Raw genomic sequence first — 21,613 nt, 5'->3', positions numbered from 1 at the left:
TCAACATAGTTTTGGAAGTTTTAGCCACAGCAATCAGAGAAGAAAAGGAAATAAAAGGAATCCAAATCGGAAAAGAAGAAGTAAAGCTGTCACTGTTTGCAGATGACATGATACTATACATAGAGAATCCTAAAGATGCTACCAGAAAACTACTAGAGCTAATCAATGAATTTGGTAAAGTAGCAGGATACAAAATTAATGCACAGAAATCTCTGGCATTCCTATATACTAATGATGAAAAATCTGAAAGTGAAATCAAGAAAACACTCCCATTTACCATTGCAACAAAAAGAATAAAATATCTAGGAATAAACCTACCTAAGGATACGAAAGACCTGTATGCAGAAAATTATAAGACACTGATGAAAGAAATTAAAGATGATACAAATAGATGGAGAGATATACCATGTTCTTGGATGGGAAGAATCAACATTGTGAAAATGACTCTACTACCCAAAGCAATCTACAGATTCAATGCAATCCCTATCAAACTACCACTGGCATTTTTCACAGAACTAGAACAAAAAATTTCACAATTTGTATGGAAACACAAAAGACCCCGAATAGCCAAAGCAATCTTGAGAACGAAAAAAGGAGCTGGAGGAATAAGGCTCCCTGACTTCAGACTATATTACAAAGCAACAGTAATCAAGACAGTATGGTACTGGCACAAAAACAGAAAGATAGATCAGTGGAACAGGATAGAAAGCCCAGAGATAAACCCACGCACATATGGACACCTTATCTTTGATAAAGGAGGCAGGAATGTGCAGTGGAGAAAGGACAGCCTCTTCAATAAATGGTGCTGGGAAAACTGGACAGGTACATGTAAAAGTATGAGATTAGATCACTCCCTAACACCATACACAAAAATAAGCTCAAAATGGATTAAAGACTTAAATGTAAGGCCAGAAACTATCAAACTCTTAGAAGAAAACATAGGAAGAACACTCTATGACATAAATCACAGCAAGATCCTTTCTGACCCACCTCCTAGAGTAATGGAAATAAAAACAAAAATAAACAAATGGGACCTAATGAAACTTCAAAGCTTTTGCACAGCAAAGGAAACCATAACCAAGACCAAAAGACAACCCTCAGAATGGGAGAAAACATTTACAAATGAAGCAACTGACAAAGGATTAATCTCCAAAATTTACAAGCAGCTCATGCAGCTCAATAACAAAAAAACAAACAACCCCATCCAAAAATGGGCAGAAGACCTAAATAGACATTTCTCCAAAGAAGATATACAGAATGCCAACAAACACATGAAAGAATGCTCAACATCATTAATCATTAGAGAAATGCAAATCAAAACTACAATGAGATATCATCTCACACCAGTCAGAATGGCCATCATCAAAAAATCTAGAAACAATAAATGCTGGAGAGGGTGTGGAGAAAAGGGGACACTCTTGCACTGCTGGTGGGAATGTGAATTGGTTCAGCCACTGTGGAGAACAGTATGGAGGTTCCTTAAAAAACTACAAATAGAATTACCATATGACCCAGCAATCCCACTACTTGGCATATACCCTGAGAAAACCAAAATTCAAAAAGAGTCATGTACCAAAATGTTCATTGCAGCTCTATTTACAATAGCCAGGACATGGAAACAACCTAAGCGCCCATCATCGGATGAATGGATAAAGAAGATGTGGCACATATACACAATGGAATATTACTCAGCCTTAAAAAGAAATGAAATTGAGCTATTTGTAATGAGATGGATAGACCTAGAGTCTGTCATACAGAGTGAAGTAAGTCAGAAAGAAAAAGACAAATACCGTATGCTAACACATATATATGGAATTTAAGGGAAAAAAATGTCATGAAGAACCTAGGGGTAAGATAGGAATAAAGACACAGACCTACTGGAGAACGGACTTGAGGATATGGGGAGGGGGAAGGGTGAGTTTTGACAGGGCGAGAGAGAGTCATGGACATATACGCACTAACAAACGTAGTAAGGTAGATAGCTGGGGGGAAGCAGCCGCAAGGCACAGGGATATTAGCTCTGTGCTTTGTGACAGCCTGGAAGTGTGGGATGGGGAGAGTGGGAGGGAGGGAGACGCAAGAGGGAAGACATATGGGAACATATGTATATGTATAGCTGATTCACTTTGTTTTAAAGCAGAAACTAACACACCATTGTAAAGCAATTATACCCCAATAAAGATGTTTAAAAAAAAAAAAAAAAGAAACATAAATAAATAAATGGGACCTAATGAAACTTAAAAGCTTTTGCACAGCAAAGGAAACCATAAACAAAATGAAAAAACAACCCACAGAATGGGAGAAAATATTTGTAAATGAATCGACCGATAAGGAGTTAATCTCCAAAATATAACAACAGCTCATGCAGCTCAATATCAAAAAACAAAGAAGCCAGTCAAAAAATGGTCAGAAGATCTAAATAGACATTTCTCCAAAGAAGACATACAGATGGCCGAAAAGCACATAAAAAGATGCTCAACATCACTAATTATCAGAGAAATGCAAATCGAAACTACCATGAGGTATCAACCTCACACCAGTCAGAATGGCCATCATCAAAAAATCTACAAACAATAAACGCTAGAGAGGGTGTGGAGAAATGGAAACCCTCCTACACTGTTGGTGGGAATGTAAATTGGTACAACCACTATGGAGAACAGTATGGAGGTTACTTAAAAAACTACAGACCTACTGTATGACCCAGCAATCGCACTTCTGGGCACATATCCAGAGAAAACCATAATTCAAAAAGATACACGCACCCCGATGTTCATTGCACCACTATTTACAATAGCCAAGACATAGAAGCAACGTAAGCGTCCATCAACAGAAGAATGGATAAAGAAGATGTGATACATATATATATAATAGAATATTACTCAGCCATTAAAAAGAATGAAGTAATGCTATTTACAGCAACATGGATCGACCTAGAGATTGTCATACTGAGTGAAGTAAGTCAGACACAGAAAGACAAATATCGTATGTTATCGCTTATATGTGGAATCTAAAAACTGGGTACAAATGAACTTATTTACAAAACAGAAATAGAATCATAAATGTAAAAAACAAACCTATGATTACCGGGGGAGAAAGCAGGGGGAGGGATAAATTGGGAGATTGGGATTGAGATATATACACTACTATATATAAAACAGATAACTAATAAGGATCTACTGTATAGCACAGGGAACTCTACTCAAGACGCTGTAATGGCCTATATGGGAAAAGAATCTTAAAAAGAGTGGATACATGTATATGTATAACTAATTCATTTTGCTGTACACCTAAAGCTAATACAACACTGTAAATCAACTACACTCCAATAAAAATTTTTTTTAAAAATTAAAAAAAAAAAAAACTATCACTTAGGATAATCTGGAAGGCAGAAAATAAACCTAACTCATTTGTAGTGTTGGACAAAGAGATTTCATGATAGAATATTGCTAACATAGGTGATTGCTTTGAAGTGCATTTTAAAAGGTGCTTCAAAAAATGGGTTGTGCTCATAGCACATGAAGTTGCTTGGGATCAAATATATAGTTTTTAAAATATATAAAATAAATTTTTAACAGAGCTCTATTACCATTCTGGATTAAATGAGATTGTGACTTTCAAAGATTGAAAAAGACATCTGCCCCCCAATATTGGCCAGGCAGAAAGCAGACTAGGAAAACTCCTCTATTTTCAAGATGTACATAGTCTGCCTTGTTCTTTTCAGATGTGGCCAGGGAAAGATGATGATAAACAATGTTGCAAAGAAACAGAATGGAGACCTATACCCATGGAGGACTAGACCTATTTAAAGAAGCATTCCCTACCCCAGATTAAGGGGTTCTGGAAATATTTGCTCAGCAAGATTTCTGAATTGTTATGAACTACTTACTTTTGTGTGCCTCCAATTTTCTCCTCCTTTTTAATTTTTTTTTTAGCTTGTCCCTGTTTCATCATTGTATATTGAATATATGGAGGGCAGATTATTCATTTATTTTAGTTCATAGTTTTCTGAAGAGGAACCACATTTGAACCTGACTTAGACCATGAGGTCTTAGATACTGAGCCAGGTGCTGTGATTTGATAGTCTTCTGGGCTATCTCTGCATGAAAAGTGGGTATACTTTGGGAATGAAAGTTAACTGTGAAAAAAATATGCCTTACTGGTCATAGATCCAGAGTTTTACAGTACTTTTATCTGTATACATAGAAAGTTCCGTTAGACAGTGAAATACAGTAAAGGTCTTTGACCTATCTCAAATAATGTATATTTAATTCTTCTTAAGCCTAAGTCATATTTCAGTGCACTGAAATATATTGCAGAAATGTTAACTGAAGATGATTATTAAATGACAAACATTTGTAAAGTGAAAGAACAGGATGAAATTTAATAACATGTTCCTGTAAAGACAGTAAACTGAAGAAAAACTTAATAAAATTGGAAGTACATATTTTTGCCTAATGGGAATTATATGAACATTGGATCCATGGGAAGATGATTCCATTACAAACACAAAAGACCTCTTTATTACCCGCCTATGGAGACTGGTGACCAGACATACTAGAAAGTAAAAGTATTTTTTTTTAAATCAAGAAAATCTTAAAAATTGAGAATTGTTACCTTATCACATTACAAAAAAACTACTTCTTTAGGCCTAAGACAATTATTTATTATCTACAGGGATGCTGTCTACCTTCATCACTTTGTTTCTTTGTCATATTTTTTTTTCATATAAGTACTTACTATTGTACTGCCATTTATTTAAAAGCAAATTCTCAAAGACTCGTAGAATAATCACAGTGAGAAAAGTGTTGAACAATTTTATGAGGCAATAATACAATTCTCTTACTGCAAAACTATAACCAGCCTTCAGCCTTATAGTTTATCCACGCAGGAACCAGATTATTGCCTCATAAAACAGCTCAGTGCTCCTATTATGGTTTAAATATAATTGTGTTTAAAGACCTTGTTGATTCCATTTAGCAAAATTAGTTTTTATCTTATTTCATCATAACAATGGCTTCTAATAACCTTGATGATATTTTAATGTGTGCCCAATTATATTTTCAAGAATAGTTTTTTTAAGTAAAATTTCTACTAGAAAATTTCCAGTCTTTCTTAGTAGACTGTTTTAATTCACCATCTTTTTTCTCCTGAGATAATTTCACTTAATGAGAAGTTTATTATTTCTTTATTTAGACTAATAAAATAAAAAGCAAAAAGTTAACTAATTTTTCTTTATTACATACTCGTCAGCAATGATAAGTTGGATTTCAATGATGTGCATTCAGTGTTATTCACTCTAATGTTAGGCAATTTGGGATGTGAATCCAGGTTTTAGTACTTTTAAGATGTGTGACCATGGTTGTTACTTAATATTCTAAGATTGTTTCTTGGTTTATTATAAAATGGGAATATTGTAACAAAAATAGAGCTGTCTCATAGGAAATTTAATGAGAATTAGATGACCTAAGTGTTCAATTAATAATTTTTTCTTATGTGTATTAGTTTTACGTTATTTTATATGTAAAAAGTTATTATAGAGCTCATACATGCATATAAAAGGAAGGTTTTAGGTAAAGAAAATCAGAAGAAATCTGTTCAAAAGATATTTTTGGAACAATTAAGAATTACAGGCTGTGGAACAAGAATACAAAAAATAAATCATCTTCATAGGATAAATTTCACATTTTTTTTCTAACTAGAAAAGGGGTAATTTGAGACTGAGTCAGAAATCACAGCAGAGTACAGAGATGAGTGGATGTCCTCTCATATCCCTTAACCAACTTGTTGATAATCTAATTGTTGAGGCCCAGAGAATTTAGTTTCTATCAAATATTACCATTAATTGTAGAGCACTGTTTTCATTTGTAAAGATTATTCTTTTTCAATATAGCAACAGCTTTGGATTTTATGAATGGCTGTTTGTTGCTGCTCCTCTCTCTTGTGAACTGTGAAATTCTCTCTGGGCACTAATTCAGTGATTGCCCATCCCTTTCTTTACTTGATAATCATAACTGTAACTCATGTGATTCAGATTTTTTTCGTACTCGAGTACATTTTATTAAGTCAAATTTAAATACAGAAAATCATGTAAGTTCTATTTTTTTCCACAGGAGATTATATATCATTTAGGAACCAGTCTTTAATTTCCTTTAAAGTGAAAATTGTAGATTTTGCTAACTTAACAGAAATTATCCACCTAGTGCTATGTGAAGTAACCATTTGAACTCGTAAGCACAAGAAACATTAATTATCAATTTACCTTATATATCAAAGGCATGTTGGAGTGTTGTACAGTCTAATAAATTTAGTGCAATTCATAAATGTTTTTAAAAAATTCTAGCACATGGTAGTTATTGGGTTAGGAACACAAAGTATAAAAGGTCTTGTTAGTTTTGTCCTTTTCAATAGCATTGATTTTCAATTATATTTAAGAACTTAGTCACTAAATATTAATTTGGCTTAATTTTTCCCCAAATTTTTTAAGAGCATACTTCTGGAAGATAATTTATAAGTGAGCACAATTATCATCTACTTCCTAACCTGTGGAAAGTTGGGAGAGGAGAAGAATTAGTGGTCATGACTATCAACAGTGAAGCAGAAAGGAAATAGAAAATAGGTTCTCTTACCCCCAGGAAAACATATGGTAGCTTCTCTAACCAATTGTGTACCATTTTCATAACATTTTGATGACAACAAAGGAGAAACCAGAGTGAAATCTGCTTACTTCATTATGTTACACATTCCTCTTAGGGACTAGCACTACTAAGATTCTGAGGTTTCATGTATTAACATTGTCTTGGTCCCTTGAAAAATGACATCAGTAAAATTCACAGAACTCGTTGCCATCTCTTTCATAAGGGTATTGTGAAAATGCCCATTAACATTTATAGAGGGCTTTGAGCTCCTACAAAGAAAGACATTACCTAAGAACAAAGTAAATAAATTTAAAAGCAATATTTAAATAAATGTAAATGAATCAAACACATATGCATTAAAATGTAAATACAAGTATGAAATTAAGCAATTAAGTACATGGCTAGGCCTATGTTTTAACTTTTGTGAAATGGAAACATTTTAAATGTGGTTTGATAGATTTTATAAACCTGTGTAAACAAGTTTGCCAATCCTTGATACTATAAATAAATATGTGTATTCAAAGGAATTCTTCACATTTCTAATAATCTCACAAATTTTCAAGAGAAACTCATAATGTTAGAAATATTTATCTCAAATAAAGAAATTATTTTGTTTTTATTAAATATTGATTGCAAAGATAAGTCTCATTTTCTGTCCATCAACTGATATTTGTTTACAGATAATAGTGGTCTTTATTACACCTATTAGACATGCAGCAAATATTTATTGAATATGTTTTTGTAGTATGAATGCTGAAATAAGAAATTACAGGTTGGCTCAAATATCAGTGGAGTCAATGTCTAGCCATGGAACCTCAAACATGACTTTTAATGGGCCTCAGAAGACTGAAAACTTATACGAACACATAGTGATTACATAGTCTTGGCAGAATCCATCGTTAATGAGTCTTATGCAGATACAATTTATGTAATAAAATAAAAGATAAATTGTATTGTATCCCTTATTTCTCCTCTGAACACTGCTCAAAATCATTTCAGTATATTTGAAAAATACAGCTTTGAAAATTCATATTCCTGCTCTGAATTCACAAAAATCAGTTTGATTCTAGATAATGTATGTCATTTTGGCTACTTCAAATTTGCAGGGTCTTTACTCTTAAAGCCATTAAATTGTCAAGTTTAGTACATTGTCTTTGAAAACATTCACATAAAAGAGAGTTTTATAAGCAATAATTATCACTTATGATAAAGGTGGGAAATAAAATCATTAAGTACTAACCATGTGTCAAGCCCTATGCTTTCTGGATATTATCTTATTAAATCATAGCCACCATCTAGTGAAGATATTACTGCCATTTCACAAAAGGGAAAATTAAGTCTCTGACAGTTTGAATAACTTGCTTAAGATTACATACATAGCAAATAGGAGACAGACCTAGAATTCAAACCCAGATCTGTATGGCTTCAAATCCAATGCTATTCTCCTTATATTCTACTTCCTACGATGATAATCCATTTTCATAGTTGTCATGACTGCGGAGATTCTCCTAGAAGTTAATACTTTGGTTGTAGCTAAAGAAAACGTGTCTATTGGCTTTCTACCACAAAGAATCCACTTCTATATGCTAACTGATTAACCTGTTGGAAAGTAGGAGTGATTTAATTTCAGTTTGACAGGTAAACTGATTTAGCCTAACTCCATGTAGAGTTTTTCCTGATTTAGGGAGGCCTAAACTTTATACTAGGCTTGTTTATTTCTTTGGACTATATTAGAAAAAATAGAAGGGATGAGAGAGAACACCTAAGAAATCCACAAAATATTTACATCAGTGGTAGATAACATCTTTAAGAGCAAAATAGCTCTCAGGATGAAAAAAAAAAAGGCAAAAACTGTGGTTTTTCTAGTAGACCCTGGGAAGACATGGGTGTTCATCCCACTCCACCTGCAAGGTGAAATCAAAGATGAAAATAAGTCTTCAGTAATACACAACTAAAGCAATCTTTAATTAGGTGGTGATTTCAGGATGAGGAATGAAGAAATACACATAAAACTGTATTGGCTAAATCTTCTGTTCACTTGTGAACCACTTTTACATGAAATGTTTTCATTTAATCACCTCATGCCATCTTCTCCCATGGTGTTGGGGGAAAAGGCCAAGGAAGAGTTTACGTGATTAGAAAAGTAGTGTCCCTTTTGTTGTGCACATAGTATGTTTCATACTTTGCTAAATATACGTACATGCTATTTACTGTTTCAGCAGTTCAGTCAATTTTTGTATCCTCGATTTACCAAAGAGAAAATAGTTTCTGAAATTAATATACCTATAGTTAATCAACTAGAAAGTGTCAGAACCTGGATTTCAGCCCTGTTAGGTTTGATTCCCAAGCTGTGCTCTTGACTTCTAAAGTAAGTCTAATTTAAATAAAAGTTTCTAACCTAGGATTTAATTTAAAGTGACAAAGCAGTATTCTAGTCAAGCCAAATAGGAATTTAGATTTAAAGGCCAAAAAACCCCCCAAGTTAAAACAAACAAACAAGAAAACAGTGTTATATGCCCTGTGGCAAGTATCTCTTAGAATCTGTGAGATGGTAAATAGCAGGTTAGAATTCAAGGACTCATATATGCTGACTTTTTGTATTATGATATTACTGACATTATCATTATTCCTAACGTAAATGAGAAAACTGAGGCCCAGAAATTTCTCATCACCCATCTGCTATAATTTGGGACTTCAGCAACAATCTTTCTCTTTTCATTTTCTTTGATAACAACACAATATTTATGACTCGATATTTACCCCATCCCACCCACTTCTGATTGGGAAAAGAGTGTTAGCTGTCAACTTCCTTTCTCTTCTGTCTTTATAATCAAGCAAAGAATCAATTTTCAACTGTTAAGACAAATGAAAGAATGTTAGAAGTTTCTATTGAAACTTCAGTAGTCTTTCACAGTATGACTCAAATTCATGAAAGCATAACAATGTGTGTGTTATGGCTTGTTCTTCATTATTTTCTATTAACTTTCTTTACTTTGGTCTTTTTATTTCTTCCCAGCGATAGGCTCAAACTGAATAAGAAATATTGAACAAATAGATGAACATGTGTCTATATAAAATGTATAGACTGTTGTATATTAGAAGAGAGCTGACACGGGGGGAAATTATTTTAAAATTATCCCAGGTAGTCTTTAGCTAAGAATGGGGATTTCAGAAGCTACTTGAAATATCAAATAGAGATATCATAAATGACAAATAATGAAGACATTGCATTTTAAATGTGAAAATCTGAGTAGAGGCAGAAAAATCTGTATATTAAGAAAAGTTCTAGGCAAGAGTAAAGGTTAAAAGAGCAAAAAAGAAAATTCAGATGGTAGAGAAACCCTTGGTGCGGGACTTTGAAACAGTAATTTATAATGAAAAATCATACCTCAACAGGAATGATCCAATTAAACCAGTAGCCAAGAAAGACCTGAGGAGCATTACTACTTACTGTTAATCAGATGCTAGACTGATTGCAGTCATAAATACTAAATATCAACTTGGTTAAGGACACATTTTTACTTATTCAAGAATCAGAGGAGCAGGAATCACTCTTTCTTTCATTCATTAAACAATGTTTGAGTGTTCCTTTGTGCCAGGAATTGCTCTAAGTGCTGGGGATATAGCAGTGAACAGAACAGAAGGAAATCTTGGTCCTCAGGCAGGAAGCCCTATACTAAGTCTGAAACCCATAGAGGGGTGGAATTGCTGTCAAAGCATATTTGTTGGACTATTTCTTAGTTCTTCCTAGGCCCATTTAATAAATGTGTCCTTAATTCTTAAATCTGTTCTTCTAAAATCAATTCTTCTAATCTTTTCATAAAAAATCAAGGTTTTGTTTTTGTTTTTTGAGATTTTTTCAAGCAACTACAGGTCTATTCTGAGTCTATTTATACTACCTAATATCAAACCACATCATAATACCTGACCTGAATCCTATAGATCAGAACAAATGGCCATTCTAGAAGGCAAATAAACCCAATGAATAGTAAAGTTGTAATTATTCATAAATCGTAAATTCTTATAATTTTCTCACATTCAAAGGCAATGTTTTTTTTGAAAAAACAATAATAGGTATTCTCTGCAGTTTCTTGGTTTTCTATTTTAAGGCACTGTGTCCTGTGAAATGTGATGTTTTGTGAACTTGCGCTGGATGTAGCTTTCTGAAAAGGCCAAGGAGAAATTCTAAACTCTTTTTTGTGATATATTCTTGTTCCCATCAGTGACCTCTTCACTGAGGAGAGAGAGAGAGAGAGGAAGGAAGAAAGAAAATGAGGTTTTCTCTGATGACAAGTCAATTTAAGAGAACACTCTGATCAATGACTGTGCTGGGCAAAAGCAAGAGGTTTCTGGTTTCTTTTAAGGGAAAAAATGCCAACACATCCTTGATGGCTTGTAGTCTTTGAAAGTGGGGATACATGTTCTCAATAAGGCATAGGAAAGTTAAGCTTGATTTTTGCATAAGGACTTCGTTTGTGGAGCATAAAAATATCCCCAGTTAATGGCCAGGAGAGAGGAAATGAAGCTTAAAAATTACATTTTAAAAATTCATTAGAAAAGACATAGTAAATGAACATTATCTTACTAGACAAAAGTTGACTTCAATTAACAGCTAAAACATTTTAAAAAATACACATGTCATTATGTCTTTATTGAACCAATGAGAGGATTAATGTTGAAAATTATTGCTAGATTATAAGATTTATAAACCTGTTGCCTCTCCCTAGGTAAGAAACCTCAACATGAAGGATATTTGAATATGAGCTTCTTTTGATACAAAATACCAAGAAGAAAGGGTAACTTTTTAATTCTATTTCATGCAGGAAACAAAATTGCCTATTAGATTTAACATAATGAGTGGTGTGCAAGCACATCAAGCAGTGACGGTCATGTCTCTATCAGTGACAACTTCTTGTAGAACTGAAATTGTTTATTCCGAGAAATATGGCTACATTAATGATTTCCTACTTCCCTTATCTAGCATGCAATGAGGTCATGTTTTCCTTTGTTCACAATGTTTTACAATCAGCTAAATGAATAATAGTAATAATTTGCTTTAATATAGTACTTCCCATCAAAGTATTTTAAAGTGCTTTTGTGAAGAATTAAAGTGTTACAAGGTCCAGTGATGTATATGCTGTGTTATTATTCACATTGCAAAGGGAAGATATAGAGAACTTAAGTGGCTCTTCCCAGATCTATGGAAAAATCAGTCAAAGATTCATGAATTAATTGTAGGAATCCTGGCTCCTAGTTCATTGATCCAAAGCTGGACCTCCTATTTATTAGATAGACATATTTATCTTTAAAAGCTAACCAGAAACATACATTTCTTACAGCTCTATTTCAGCTTAGTAATGAATAATAAAAAAGGATTGTCAGGGTGGGGCAGGGTTGAAGTGCTATATTTGTAAAAAGTTTTACTATTTTTTCCAAATATACTTGGAAAAAAACAAGATCTTTTGTGTCTATATCACTTTCTCAATTTATTTGTTTATAATCTGCTTTGTTTGTAATAGAATTTGCCTGTCAATGAACAAAAGGGCAATCATTCTTTTTCCTATCTAAAAAGTTAAATTTAGATGAAAAAAGATGAATAAACAAGGAACTTCTTGCTAAAAAGGAAAAAAAAATAGGATTTTTTTTTTGCCATTGTTGCATTTAAGAATAAAATTAAAGTTTCACCTGTGAACATTTCTCTTGAAAGGAAACAGTTGCTAAGTTGCTAAGGGCCTCATATAAATATTGATATCTGTGGATTTCCATACATACGCAGACACACACACACACACACACACACACACACACACACTTTTCATTGGTGCCTTATATCAAAATGGCTTTTTTGGAATATTTACTCTACTCAGATACTTTAGGTGCATATTAATCTTTACTTACAAGATGAATACTTCACCTTGTACAATATATTTTATTAAACATAGAAAACTTTGAAAACTACAAGACACTTGCATTTTCTGAGAGTAATCTGAATATCAAGTCTAAGTAATATCTCATGCTGTGCTAAACATCTGTTCAGGACATACCCTTATTGGTATAAATGTTGAAAACTCAAAGGCCATGATTCAGCAGTTGTGCTCCTTGATATTTACCCAAAGGAGTTGAAAGCTTATGTCCACATAAAAACCTCCATGCAGATGTTTATAGCATCTTTATCCATAATTGCTAAAACTGAGAAGTAACCAAAATGTTCTTCAGTAGGTGACTAGATAAATTGTGCTTCATCCAGACAATGGAATATTATTTAACTTTAAAAAGAAATGATCTGTCAAACTGTGAAAAGACATGGAGGAAAAACTTAAATGTATTTTACTAAGTGAAAGAAGCCAAGCTGAAAAGGCTACATACTGTATGATTCCAACTACATGGCAGTGTGGCAAAGATGGAACTATGGAGAAAAAAAAAAAAAAATCAGTGGTTGCCAGCAGTGAGGTGGGGAGAGATAAATGGGTAGAGCACAGAGGATTTTTAGAGCAGTGAAAACACTCCATAAGGTATTATAATGATGGCTATATGTCATTATATATTTGTCCAAACTCATAGCATGTACAACGCAAAGAGTGAACCTTAACGTAAAGTGTGGACTTTGGGTGACTATGATGTGTCAGTGTTGGTTCATTCTTGGTCACAAATGTACCATTCTGGTAAGTGACGTTGATAATAGGGGAGGTTACACCTGTGTAGGAACATGGAGCAGATGGACCATCTATGTACCTTCCTCTCAATTGTGTCATAAACCCAAAACTGATCTTAAAAAAATAGTCTTAACGCCCCCCACCCCCCACACAAAGGGCCCAAGTGGTTCTTTTATATTTTTGATATTTTTCTGTGTGAGGCATCCAAAACAAGTATCCCAGACTGCCTGAGGTCTTCAGGGACATTTTTTCTTCCTATGATGAACTCTGTTCAGTATATTTATGACAGGTCTGAAGCAAACTGTACTCAACAGCTCAATCACTTGGTAAATCATTTATATTTATTTCTAAACAATAGGGAGGCTGGTAGAAATATCTGGATTCTGCGTAAGTGTTTTTGACGCCTTTCCTCAAATACTTTCCTTCTACAACACTCCCTAATTTAATCTAAGCATTTCTTTTCTGCCTATTATGTGAGGTATAACAAGGAGATACAAAGATAAATAGCACCTAGTTCCTGCCCCAAATAATCTAAAGCTTGGGCACAAAGAGCATCTAAGATACAAGGTGAAAAGTTGCATACCATGATATCGAGTATCAGTCATACTCAGTATGGAGAGTCAAGGATAAAATCATAAAGCAAATGCCATCTGGAAGATCTCTATGGGTATTCAGTACAGATTGAAAAATATAAACCAATGCATAAATAAGACATTTAAACAAAGATATACAAGTAAAAATTACTGATTAAGACATGTTTACAACTATTGCATTCATTCAAAAATATTTATTTGGTGTCTATATGTCAAATACTATTCTAGGATATTAGAGGGAATGACAGGCATGTCCATTAGGATGCATGTATTGATAGTTTTGAAGAGGTGGGGGGATGGATATTATAAAAGTTTCTCTGCCATTTCAGTGGTAACCAGTGAAATGAAGGCAATGTACAGGGTGTTGTGATTGTGTCTGACAAGGACAGCTAAGCTAATATGGAGAACTATGGAGATCTTCACTGAGAGTGCCACATTTAAGCTGAGATGAGAGAGATGAATAGAAGTTTGAAAGTCTTGTGGAAAGAAGGAGGACTGTGCTTTGTAAGTTCAAAGGAGGCCAAAGCCCAAGAGTGTTATTAACCTGGAGAGGGAGAAGAGCTGATGGATCCAGAGAGGAGGGGGGATAAGGAGCCAGACCATGTGATGCCTTAGTAAACTTGTTATTTTCTCTAGTCTTTCTGAAAAAAACAAGTGAAAAGTTTTAATCAGTATAACAATATGATCAAATTTCAGGTCTTTTTTTTTTTTTTTTTTTTTTTTTGCAGTACGCGGGCCTCTCACTGTTGTGGCCTCTCCCGTTGCGGAGCACAGGCTTCGGACGCGCAGGCTCAGCGGCCATGGCTCACGGGCCCAGCCGCTCCGCGGCATGTGGGATCTTCCCGGACCGGGACACGAACCCGTGTCCTCTGCATCGGCAGGCAGACTCTCAACCACTGCGCCACCAGGGAAGCCCCTCAGGTCTTTTTAAAGATGACCCTGGCTGCTCTTTGAGGATGGATTAGAAGGACTAAGAATGGATGCGGGAGGACATTTCAGAGACTCTGTCAGTTGTACAGGGGAGAGATGATGGTGGCTTGCATTAGATTCCTAGTGACATCATTTCTGGGCTATCACCCATCTTTCATATCAGTTTCCAAAGCAAAAGAAAACATACTTGTTTCATAACAAATGAAGTTTCTTGAAGAGATCTAAATAGAAATCCTATGCATATATTAGCCAACTGTGTAGTCAGTGTGTATTGATTGTGGGTTGTAGAGTGTTCTGCCTGTCTGTGTGTTTTTATAATGGTGCAGGTAGTGCCTAAAGATTCATGAATTGGTTCCCAAAGAGTCAGATAATGATTTTACACCCTAAAGAGGATGATGATATTAATATATCACCATGACCTGTGAACATTTTCAGGAAGATGAATCTTTCAAAGCTTTTTAAATTAAATAATGTATTCCTTTTGTATTTCTAATGCTGGGAATAAAGCTTTGACTTTAAACCTAGAGTGTGTGTGTGTGTGTGTGTGTGTGTGTGTGTGTGTGTGTATAAACTTAAAAACACATGTCTCTTATTTCACACCTCAAAACATATATAAATTATAAGTAATGTGCTTCCAATTTTAGTTATTTAATATAATTTCTTCTGGAGGATTATTTAAGAATGTAATAGAATATATTTTGAATAAAAATGGTATTCTATTTTTTATGAGAAATTCTTGTGTTTAAAACAAATTTGAGATTGTTATAAATTTCTCACTCTTAGTTTACCAAACAACATTACAATTGAGTAGAGAACAGTTTAACTGTGGCAATAGTATGAATCAACTTAACACTTTACCTCCCCTCCGTTCATCTTGGAATGAGATAATGAGGCAAGACTATGCTAGTAGAGATATCATTTTTAGCCGAATAATTCATCTGTGAATAGCCCCAGATTGCAAAAATTACAGCCTCATTTAAGCATTATTTATGGTTAGTGTGAGGTTAAAACTTTGGCAGTATTTCACAGTGCATGGAGAAAAACTATTCATGGCAGCATATTTACGCATTTTATAGAAGTGGATCAAGACGATTCACCTTTATAAAGCTAATTGAACCTATTGAATATTACTAAATTAGTCTTTAGGTCAATTAATATTATTTTTTAAATTAGGTGAATGTTGTCTATTAAATCAAATAATCTCTAAAACTATCTAATCCATCTCCTATCTGTTAATGGAGTTTTCCAATGTAGCCCTGACACCTATATTCTATTTTAAAACATAAGCATAGAAAATTATTACATAAGTAAATCTTACAATGCAATCTCTCTTTCCAGTTCCAAATGTCATCCTATCTGTGTGTCATTTTCATGCAAATAATATGCTGTACTTGATGGTAGGTAATTACTTATAGCAACAACTATGGAGGTTAAAAACAAAGTGCTTAGGGCTTCCCTGGTGGCGCAGTGGTTGAGAATCTGCCTGCTAATGCAGGGGACACGGTTTCAAGCCCTGGTCTGGGAGGATCCCACATGCCGTGGAGCAGCTAGGCCCGTGAGCCACAACTACTGAGCCTGCGCGTCTGGAGCCTGTGCTCCACAACAAGAGAGGCCGTGATAGTGAGAGGCCCATGCACTGCGATGAAAAGTGGTCCCCGCTTGCCACAACTAGAGAAAGGCTTCGCACAGAAATGAAGATGCAACACAGCAAAAATTAATTAATTAATTAATTAACTCCTACCCCCAACATCAAAAAAAAAAAAGTTCTTAGTCAAACATGAAACATACAGAATTAGGTACATGAAACATTATGTATGCAAATTAAAAACAGACTCATTTAAGTTTGAATTAAATTGTGAAATATACAGAAAACTTCCTAAAATATTGTCCTTCACTCATCTATCTCCCTAGAGTCCCATTCATCACAGTATGGTAGCTGTCCTTGGTCATTCTTTCTCCTTTCACTGATTAAAATAAAAACAAAACCAGAAACCAAACATGTACACAAAACAACTGTGATGATGTATAATCCACTGAAGAAATTAAACAGACAAATAAACCATAAACAAACAGCAAATAAATGTTCTGCTGCCTAAGATTTAGAATAGTAACATCTTGGGGATCATTTGTTTGCAAAAAAAACTAATCAGATTAATTTAAGTAGAAAAATATTTGTTCCTACCTATTGACAGACAGCCTTGGAATTCTATCTTAAGAGGTTGGATTTTCTTCTGAAGGTTAAAGTCGTCAGCAAGTATTATAAGCAGGAGAATGATGGTATGAGTGGTGCTTCAGTTTTTTCTAAATTTAATAAATGGTTGTAATTGGTTTTGTAATCATACAAATAATAAATATTGATTGTAGATAAAAATACAATTCAGAAAAAAATAGAGAAAAAAATAGGAAAGAAAGAACACTGTAGTTAGGCATTGTTTGCCTTATTGCTCTGAAACCCTTGGGTAGGTTCAGTGGAACACTGGAAAAATAAAATGCATACTATACATTGCCATGCAGCAAGAATTTTCTTGGAGGTCCTATGATGGATCCCTGAGCACCGACATTGTCACTGCTCCTCACTTCCAGACAGACCATCACTTCAGTGAGGGGTAAAGGGAAGCACTAAGGGCCATGTACACTCTCTTATATTCTTGGTCTTAAAGATGGTCTTTGGATCACTTTTCTGCTACTTTGGCAAAGGTGGAAAGTGAGAGCAGCTTGAGTCATCATTGCTGCCACTTCTTGATCTGATCTCATTTGAGGATCAGCTGAGCTCTAGGACTCAAAGTCTAACCCTTAGCTTAGGTGAATTTGAAGAATTGTGCTCTGGATCTGATTTGTATTAGGGTTCTTCAGAAAAAAAGTAACATGCATATGTATTTATGTGAAATATTTATATATAAGTATATACATATGTGTGTGTGTGTGTATATATATATATATATATATATATATATATATATATATATATGAGAAAGAGAGAGGTTTGTTATAAGATACTGGCTCTGGTGATTATGGAGGCTGAGAAGTCCCAGATCTACTGTCAGCTGGCTGGAGACCCAGGAGAACTAATGGTATATTTCCAGTTCCAGTCTGAAGGGCTGAGAACCAAAAAAAATGATGGCGTGGTTTCAGTCAGAAGGTGGACAAGCTGTAGACCCAGGAAGAGCTGATGTTTCAATTTGAGTCTGAAGGCAGACAAAAGCTGATGGTCTAGTTCGAAGATAGGCAGGAGGGATTCTCTCTTATTTGGGGGAGGGTCAGCCTTTTTGTTCTATTCAGACCCTTAGGTGATTAGATGAGGCCCATGCATATTAGGGAGGACAATCTACTTTAACAGTTTACTGACTTAAATGTTAACCTCATCCCCAAACACCCAGAATAATGTGTGGCCAGATATGTGGGTACCCCATGGCCCAGTCAAGTTGACACATAAAATTAACCACCACACTGGTTTTCTTGCGTGAGTGTAGACTTAATTCCTGATACTGCCCTTATTTTACACATGGTCAATGATATACTCTCCTTTGATCTTTCCCACTGACATATAAACATATTTTAATGTTTACCCCATCTTGGAAAAATCCTGCTGTGGTCCCACATTTCCCTCATGCTGTTGTACTATTTCTCTGCTTCTGTAAAAGTTTGGAAAGTATTGTCCTTATTAACTTTATTTATGCTCTCATTCCCATTTTTGTCTTTACCTTCCATAATCAGTCTTTTCTTTGGCATTATACTCTTATGATCACTATCAACTTGCAATCAAACTTTTTAGTTCTTCATCCTTTCATAACTTCTCAGGAGCCTTCGATGTGGTTGACCTCTGTCTCAGTATCATTTTCTTCTCTTGGCTTCCTTGCCATCTCACTCTCCCTGTTTTCTCCTTCAGTGCTAGTTGCTACCTCACAGTTATTTGCCTCTTCTTCCTCTGTCAGACTTCTCAATTTTGAAAGTGATTCAGGGTTTAGTTCCCAATCTTCTTATTTTTCTATCTATACTCTTTTTGAGGTCTCGAGTGAGCTTATGCAGACCACTGACTTTATATACCATTTAATCACCGATTATTAGCACCACTACTTTATTATGCCCTTGCCTTAGGATGTTTGCCAAATTTCTCTGTGCTTCAGTGTATTCATCTGTGTATTCAAAATAATGGTAACTGACAGTTTTTGTATGGATTGAATGGATTCATATGTGCAAATACTTAAAACTATGCCTGGTAAAAGTAAGCACAAAATGACATGTACAATCATCCCTCGGTATCCTTGGGGGATTGGTTCCAGGACTTGCTACAGTTACCAACGTCCATGTATGCTCAAGTTCTATAGTCAGCCCTCCTTACCCACAAATTCTGCATCTGCTAATTCAGTAGACTGTGGATCTTAAACATAGCACTGGATCTGTGGTTGGTGGAATCCATGGATGTGGAACCTGCAGATAAGGAGGGCTGACTGTATATGCATGTGTATGTGTCTGTGTATTCATTCACTTCTAGTAACATAAACCTCAGTGGTTAGTTAATAGGTTGGTTGGTTGGTTGGTTTGTCCTGCTATTCGAATTCTTCAGTGGATCTTTTCTCCTTTCCTTCCAATTGGGTACAATTATACATTGACATTGATAAGCAGTGCACTGTCATGAAAAAGAACACACTCTGGAATCAAACATCATAAGTTCCAAGCAAATATTCACAATCAATAATAAGCTTTGTGACCTTGGGCAAATGACTTAAGCTTTCTGAGCCTCAGTTGCCTCTTCTATGTAAAGGGGATTAAAATAATAGCAATACCTATTTTATAGAGTGATGAGAATTCAATTGCTTAAAATATGTAAAGCACTTAGAACAGTGTCCGTAATGGAATAAATACAATGGTGAGATATTTCATGATTATATGTGGTAAATTGTACATACTTATATTTTTCACTAATGAAGGTGTTTGTGGTTATCCTATTTTCCCATTGGATTATAAACTTGTTGAATACCAAGCCATTATCACTGACTGTTATTACTCAGAATCTTTACCACAGTTATGTATATAGTTGATATAAATAACCTTAGTAATTCTTCCTAATGAATAATCTTGCCAGTAAGATCTTTTATATATATATATATATATATATATATATATATATATACACACACATATGTGTGTATGTATATATCTTTTATTTTAGTATACAAATTCTGTATGACTTGTCATTATAGAAATATCTTATAAATGAAAGTTTACAATTAAAAGACAACTAATGTCTCTGAGTATAGTGACTAAGTTCATGAATTAGGATTCTTTTAACATTTCTATAAAGAATATATCTATGACATAAAATATAATTGTATAAAGATAAATTGGTCATAAAATTAGGACAAAAAGTTGATGAGTGTGTTTGTCAGAAAGGAAATAAAAACAAGATTATGAAATCAGTGTGTACTAAATGTTTTCAAACTCTTATTCTGACTACTTTAATGAATGTGAACCCTAAATAACAATTACTGTGGCATGCAAACCAGATTCTTTCTCATGTCATTTCTAATTTTTCTTTGCTGCCATAGAGATTAATTCTAGCTTGCTTTAAAGCCCTGACCTAAGTTCAATTGTAATTAATGTCCAAAGAGGTATTAGAAATTTTGCAATTAGAGGACTGTTTCTATTCCTACTTCTCAATTAAGAGAATGTTTAGTTTTAACTAAATGGTATTAATGCCTCTCAATAAAAAAATAAATTTTGTTTCAATCTCTTCTTTGTCAATATTTATGTAAATAATAAAGGGTTAGGATATGTTAGAATTTTCTCATTAAAAATGATTATCTTCTACAGCATGAGTACAATCACAGCCTTAACTATGTTATACACTCAGTGTGTTTCATAAAAACATTTTAGAAAGTTTCTTGCAATTAATAATAGTAAATATATGAGTAGATAAATTTACCTCTTTTATTCCAAGTGTATATAGAAATATGTATAGTTTTTGAAAGGCACACTGTGTGTAGGGTTCTGTGATAAATATCATGGCTAGAGCTGAAGGTGGACTTATGAAGATAGTAAATGAAGTTAAATATATCAATATTTTATATATATATAATCTATTTTATATATAAATATCAAGACAAGTATTTATTCATCAGATACTATGTACAAGACACTTAATTCAAGCTCTGCTTGTTCTAACATTGCTTTTAGGATGACCAACAAATATTTTCAGAATGACAAATATACTTCAGTTACTGTTCTAAGTACTACGGTTATTCAAGATAAAATCCCTACCGTCAGGGTGCTTATGTCCAGGAGTAGTGTAGGTGGACAGTAAATACATACATACAGAAAGCTGAAATAAATGATTCAGGTATGATAAACAATGTTAAGGTAAAATGGTTTTATACCCTTGAGAGGGACTGTGTGTATGTGAAAGAGTGCTTTACATTAAGCAGCTGGGAAGTCTTTGTGCCTTAGAGCTTTTTGACGATCCCTGTGAAGAGTGTTCTAAGAAAACGTATAGGTACAAGTGCTCTGAGACTGGAATGCAGAGGGTATATTCCCCAGACAGAAAGAGCAGTGTGCCTGGGGCAAGTAAGGAAGGTAGAGAATAGGGGAGATGACTTTGAGTGAAGTCCAGATCATGTAGAGTCCTGAGTGCCTTGGCAAGAAGTTAGATTTTATTTTCTTGCAGTTCAAACCTATTGGTAGTAATCTGGTTACATTTAAATATTAGAAATACAAGTCTGGATGCTGGATGGATGATAGGAGAGCAAGAGTGGGAAGCAGGGAGATGGCAAATTATTTGGCAGTTGATGTAAAGAGGCTCAGAGAT

This window comes from Phocoena phocoena, chromosome 1 (assembly GCF_963924675.1).
Source record: "Phocoena phocoena chromosome 1, mPhoPho1.1, whole genome shotgun sequence".
Lineage (NCBI taxonomy): Eukaryota > Metazoa > Chordata > Mammalia > Artiodactyla > Phocoenidae > Phocoena > Phocoena phocoena.
The sequence above is the reverse complement of the archived record's forward strand: the minus strand, read 5'-3'. Positions refer to the sequence as shown.